The 6,000-nt window shown below is 49.9% G+C and overlaps 1 protein-coding gene across 8 annotated transcripts in view; it reads right to left on the reverse strand.

Moving 5' to 3' along the window:
* Cnot1 (CCR4-NOT transcription complex subunit 1) overlaps window positions 1-2,331 on the reverse strand; it is a 78,598-nt gene extending 76,267 nt beyond the window's left edge. For all 8 annotated transcript variants that reach the window (XM_051168957.1, XM_051168953.1, XM_051168955.1 and 5 more), the window contains exon 1: window positions 2,169-2,331. The gene's annotated coding sequence lies outside the window, so the exon portion shown is untranslated. The remainder of the gene's footprint in view (window positions 1-2,168) is intronic.
* Window positions 2,332-6,000: the final 3,669 nt, after the last annotated feature.

Here is a 6,000-nt window from a genome sequence, read left to right on the forward strand (position 1 = left end):
CAGAGAAACCCTGTCTGGAAAAAAACTTAAAAAAAAAAAAGTTAGCCGGGTGTGGTGGCGCATGCCTTTAATTCCAGCACTAAGGAGGTACAGGCAGGTGGATCTCCATGAGTTTGAGGCTAGCCTGGACTACAGATCAAGTTCCAGGACAGCCAGAGCTGTTAGACAGAGAAACTCTATCTCGAAAAACAACAACAGCCACAAAAAAATAAAAATAAAAAAAAAATAAAAAAAATAAAAAGGGAAAAGAAAGGTTTTCCTCTAACCTTGATTATGAGTATTTACTTATTTATTTATTTTGGTGTTTTGTTTTGTTTTGAGACAGGGTTTCTCTGTGCAGAGATCCACCTGCCTCTGCCTCCCGAGTGCTGGGATTAAAGGCGTGCACCACCACGCCCGGCTATGAATTTATTTTTAATTTAATCTTGGGTTTAAAAAAATACTTTCAGGTATTAATGACCAGGTTTCTCCACCCCCTTGGTTTTTTCCACCGTTTTTGTTTGAGACAGGTTTTGGTATGTAGCCTTGACTGTAAAGAAATTGCTGAGATCTCTGTGCCTGAGTCTGTAGTACTGGGATTACAAGCAGTCAGTGTCACCACACCCAGCTAAAGGTCAGGATTTTTTGTGCCTCACTTTCTAGACTGGTTTCCACCAAATAACTAGGACCAGGTGAAAAAGAACAAAACTTCCAAGTCAGCCCCTCTCACTGCAGAAAAACGTTTACTAACACACTAGCATTCAGGCGAAGACACTGCTTTTTAGTTTCCAGTTCAGGCGGCTATCATCAGTCCATTTTCCTGCAACAGGATAATCATCTGTAGTGTCCTCACAAATCACTCAAACGGACCCCATTTATACATCCTCCATTTTCACATGTATCCCTACTCTTTTTCATGGAGAGAGGTCATAAGGGTATTACGGTTGAGTAAAGCTAGGTACTTTTCTTTTTCCTAAAAAAGAGTTACATTTATTCACTTAACTATTGACTGGTTTTGTTTTGTTTTTTAATCTCCATTGTAATCACAGGGGATCAAAAAAAAGAAAAAAAAAAGGCACTCAAACACTATTACTCAGTTTTGAAGATTTAAAAAAGAAAGGCTTTTTTACCTAGAGCTCACTGGTACCAGGTTTGCCTGGATTAAATGCCCACGTTAGGAGGGATGACTTCAGGGGGACCTTTATCTCTCAAAGTTTTATTTTACATACAACACTTTCAAGAGCGCTTTTTGTAAACCTACGATGTACACTCCTCCTGCAAGTAACGTCTGTAAGCACCGGTGGGGTGAACTCTCAAGAGCCAGTGGCATGGCCAAAGAGTACTCTGTTTAGCCTTAAGTTTTTAAACCTCTCCAAGACCTGTTCACCAACTTCAAGACCTACAAGTGTTCGGCTCACTAGTGGGCACTTGCCGGAGTTGCGGTTGGGGGTTGGTTGGACAGGCAGAACCGACACTCCCCACTGCACAGGGACAGAGGTGACTGTGTGGGGGCCCACTTGGTAGAAAGTGCGAGCGCCGGGGGGGGGGGGCGCGAGTGGAACAAAACAAAAAAAAAAACCTGTGGCGAGAAGTAACACGGAAGTGCTCGCTCGCGCCCGCCCCTCCCACCGCCAACCACCAGAAAGTGGGGGGCTTGGCAACGCGTTGGGGGCAGAGGAGGGGAGCGAGTCCCCGGAAAGCGCTGGGAGTCCGCAACAACTCCGAACCCGTCCCCGCCCGCCAAGGACCTAGGCCTCAGGCGCCAGTGCCCACCGCCCTCATCCGGGAGCCCGGGAGAAAAAGGAGCAGTTGAGGAGCTCGAGAGCTCAGAGCAGGGCGCAGCCTGCGCGCGCGGCGAGGCGAGGCCCTAGGACCCGAACCGCCGCCATCCTCGAAGCCTCCAGGCCCGGGGCCGAGCCGCTCCGGGGATCTCCCGGCGCTCCGCTTCCAAGAACCTGCGCACCGGTCCCCGCCTGTCCTAAGAGCAAAGGCGCCACGAGCGGGGCCGAGTCCATCCGCTCCCGCCTCGCACCACGTCTCCATTCCCGACCGCCCGTCGGTCCCGACTCGCTCCCGGGCGAACGCTCCCAGCGGTCCCGGGTCCACCCCCGGTACCGCTCCCACCCGTGCCCGCGTCCCGAGGTTGACACTCCAAGCCTCCGCCACTCCCTACCCGAGCCCGCCCTCACCTCAGTCGGCTCCGGCAGCGCTGGACACAGGAAACTCCTGGGTCCTCGACTCCGGCTCTCCTCGACCCCCCTCTTCGGTTAACTCCGCTTGTTTCTCGACAAAATGGCGCCCGAGGTCGCGCGCTCACGTCGCGGCCTTTCCCCTCCCAGTTCCCATTTCACCATTCGCTACCCGCCCGGTGGAGGGATGGCTCTAGCACCAGCCAATGGCCACACGCCGTCCGCAACTGCCGGCCAATCACTGACAGGTACCCGCGGATTTAAACCAATCACACACTACCACTCGCAGAAGTCAAGGAAGAAATCAGGCTCCTGTTAGCAACTACCAATCCAGACTCCTATTTCGCGGGCTGAGGCCAATTGCCGCTCACCAGCCCTGAGGGACCGGGTCCGAGCCCCGGCGCCTGCGCACCGAGGGCGAGCCAATGGGTAGCCGCTGAGAACTTCGATTTGGGGCTCCACAAGACATCTGCCTCGGAGGTGTTCGGCCGATGGGGACTGGCTGGTCACTGCCTCCAAGAGACAATAAATACGGAAGGGAGCCCGTGACGTACTGCTTATCCTGCGCACAAACTACTCTAACTTGGATATAGGGTCTTGCAGCCCCGGTCTACTTTCCTTCGTCTTTAGAAATGTCACGGCCAGAGAGGCTGAGCTAGTGCCCAGCGGAAGCGTTGTCCAACCCCTCAGATGTCTTTAGCAAGGATCACCAGCCATTAGAAAGCATCAGACGCGGGCCAAAGTTGAGGTTCATTGCATCCTGGGTTATGTAGTCGCACGCCCCGCCTATTCCTGTCGCAAAAGCAACGTGCTGTCTTCCATCGCTGCCCGCGCCCCGTAGGAGCAATGCATGCTGGAGAATGTAGTCTACCGGCTGCCCACCTAAGTCGTAGCTCTTTTTCTCTTAAATAAAGTTTGTTTTTTAGTTCTGTCTATTAAAGCAGGGACGCTTTGCAAAGACTGGAAATTGAAGTTCTCCCCCTGCTCTTGGCTATCCTCAAAAATGCCAATGCCCTTTGCTTCTTGGATAGAAAGCGTATGTTACCTGTCATGTCCTATCTTGTAGGATCTTTGTTTGAGTTTTGAAGCACGGTCTCATTCAGGCCAACTGTAGCCCAGCAGTCTGGCCTGAAGCACACTATGTGGCGTAAGCTGACTTTGAGCTCCTTGCAACCTTCCAAACTGATAGATGATAATAATATGAATAACCTCTCACACCAGGACTACTTGAACTTGAAAGAGATTTGTTAAAGACCGATTTATCTTATGTATATGGCCGTTTGCGTGCGTGTAAATCTGTGCGCCACGTTTGTACAGTGTCCTAAGAGGTCAGAAGAGGGTGTCGGTTCCTCTGGAGGGATAGAAGGTTGTTTGCCAACGTGTAGGTGCTGGGAACCAAACCTGGGTCCTCTGAAAGAGCACCCAGTGATTGTAATCTCTGAGCCATTTTCCCAGCCCCTAGATGAAAAAATAAAATAAAATAAATGAGTGTTTGCCTATACACACACACACACACACACACCGTGTGTTGGGGGTGGGGGTAGGGTGCCTGGTACCCAGGACAACATTGGATCCCTGGAACTGGGATGAAAGCTACAAGCTGCCCCATGAGTCCATGAGTGCTGGGAACCCGCCCCCGCTCCTCTGCAAAAACAGCAAGTGCTCTTTTTTTTTTAATAATTTATTTATTTTATTTGCATTGGTGTTTTGTCCACATATATGTCTGTGAGAGGGTGTCGGATCCACAGGAACTGGAGTTACAAACAGTTGTGAGCCACCATGTGGGTGCTGGGAATTGAACCCAGGACCTCTGGAAGAGCAGCCAGTGCTCTTAATTGCTGAGCCATCTCTCCAGCCCCACAGCAAGTACTCTTAAACATTGACCCAACCCTCTAGGCCCGTTTTGAACTTTTTTGCTTTGTTTTGTTTTTCAAGACAGGGGTTCTCTGTGTAGCCTTGGCTGTCCTAGACTCACTTTGTAGACCAGGCTGGCCTCGAACTCACAGCAATCTGCCTACCTCTGCCTCCCAAGTGCTGGGATTAAAGGTGTGCGCCACCATGCCCGGCTATAGGAGATTTTTAAACCCACTGCCCATCTCTCCTCTGAGGCCATACCAACATCACTACTAAAATTCCACAGCTTTGGAGACTGAACCAAGATTTTCACAATACCCTGGAGGTCAAAGTCCTTTGACTATGTGTCTAGGCTGGGTGGCTTCTCGCTTCACTAGAAAACTGAGAACAACAACCAGGCTGTCTCAGAAAAAAATACATACATGAGCCAGGGCTTGATGGTGCATGCCTTTAGTCCCAGCACTTGGGAGACAGAAATAGGCAGATCTCTGAGTTTGAGCCTGGCCTGGTCTAAAGAGTGAGTTCCAGGACAGCCTAGGCTACAGAGAGGAAAGCCTGTCTCGAAGAAACAAATATATGGTGGTACTTTGAAAAAAGCAGAGCAGAAATCAATGACCTTATTTCTCTGTGTTTGTATTTTCAGCACTCCCACCCCACTCCCCTTCCCCTCCCCCCACCTTTTTTTCATTTTCAGCAGTTTTAACTGCCTCTGGACTTCTTCCTATTCAAAGCTGTGACTTCCCTGGGCCAAAGCATGTCTGAGGGACACACTGCAGAACTCCCACTGAGCACAGAGAGGGAGGAGGGGCTCAGGAACTATTGACAATTGATGGCTGGAGAAAGGAGAGGCTTTCCCCCACCCCACCCCCCCCCACCCCACCTCCAGACAGCATTTCTCTGTGTAGCCTTAGCTATCCTAGATCACTTTGTAGACCAGGCTGGCCTCAAACTCTCAGCGATCCACCTGCCTCTGGCTCCAGAGTGCTGGGGAAAGGAGAGACTTTTATTCAATGGTCTGCCCCTGGTAGGTTCCCTGTGTTCCAGTAGATGCTCCCTCATCTCTGAATACATGGGCAGATCAAATCAGACCCCGTGGCTTATTTAAAATAAAAAATAAAAAAGCCAGGCATAATAGTTCATGTCCTAATTTCAGCACTCACAGTTAGGCAGAGGCAGTCAGATCTCTGTGAGTTCAAGGCCTCCCTGGTCTACAGAGTAAATTCCAACATGGCCAAAGCTACATAGTGAAACCCTGATCCAAAGGGGGACAGGAACTGGAAGGTGGGGATAAATATGATCAAAATTCTCAAAGGAGTAAGTATGTTATTGTGTATGTGTGTGTGTTGGGTTTCTGTTTGTTTGATTTGTTGTTGTTGTTTTGTTTTTTGAGACAGGGTTTCTGTGTAGCCTTGGCTGTCCTAGACTCATTTTGTAGACCAGTCTGGCCTCGAACTCACAGCAATCTGCCTACCTCTGCCTCCCAAGTGCTGGGATTAAAGGCATGAGCTACCTTGCCCGACCTTGGTTTTTTCAAAACAGGCTTTCTTTGTGTATCCTGGCTGACCTGATTGTGCATGGTTTTTGTTTTGTTTCATTTGTTTTTGAGACAGGGTTTCTCTGTGTAGCGTTGGCTGTCCTGGACTCACTTTGTAGACCAGGCTGGCCTCCTGCCTCTGCCTTCTGGGTGCTGGGATTAAAGGCATGTGCCACCACCGCCCCGGCTCGTGCATGTTTTTTTAAGCCCTCTGAAACATTCAGAAAACCATTTCCTACCTGGGCAATACCACCAACTTCCTGTGTTATACTGAGTGAGTTACTACTTCCCCTCCTCAGAGAAGAGTCAGCATAGCCCTACAGGTGCCAGTGCCAGTCAAGTGCTCTAGCCCACTTTCTGTTCTGTTTGTGTCATGCATAACTGTGCTGTGTTGCCCAGGCAAAACCCCAATTCTTTTTTTTTGTTTGTTTTTTTTTTTGGTTT

Source organism: Acomys russatus, chromosome 26 (genome assembly GCF_903995435.1).
Source record: "Acomys russatus chromosome 26, mAcoRus1.1, whole genome shotgun sequence".
Classification (NCBI taxonomy): domain Eukaryota; kingdom Metazoa; phylum Chordata; class Mammalia; order Rodentia; family Muridae; genus Acomys; species Acomys russatus.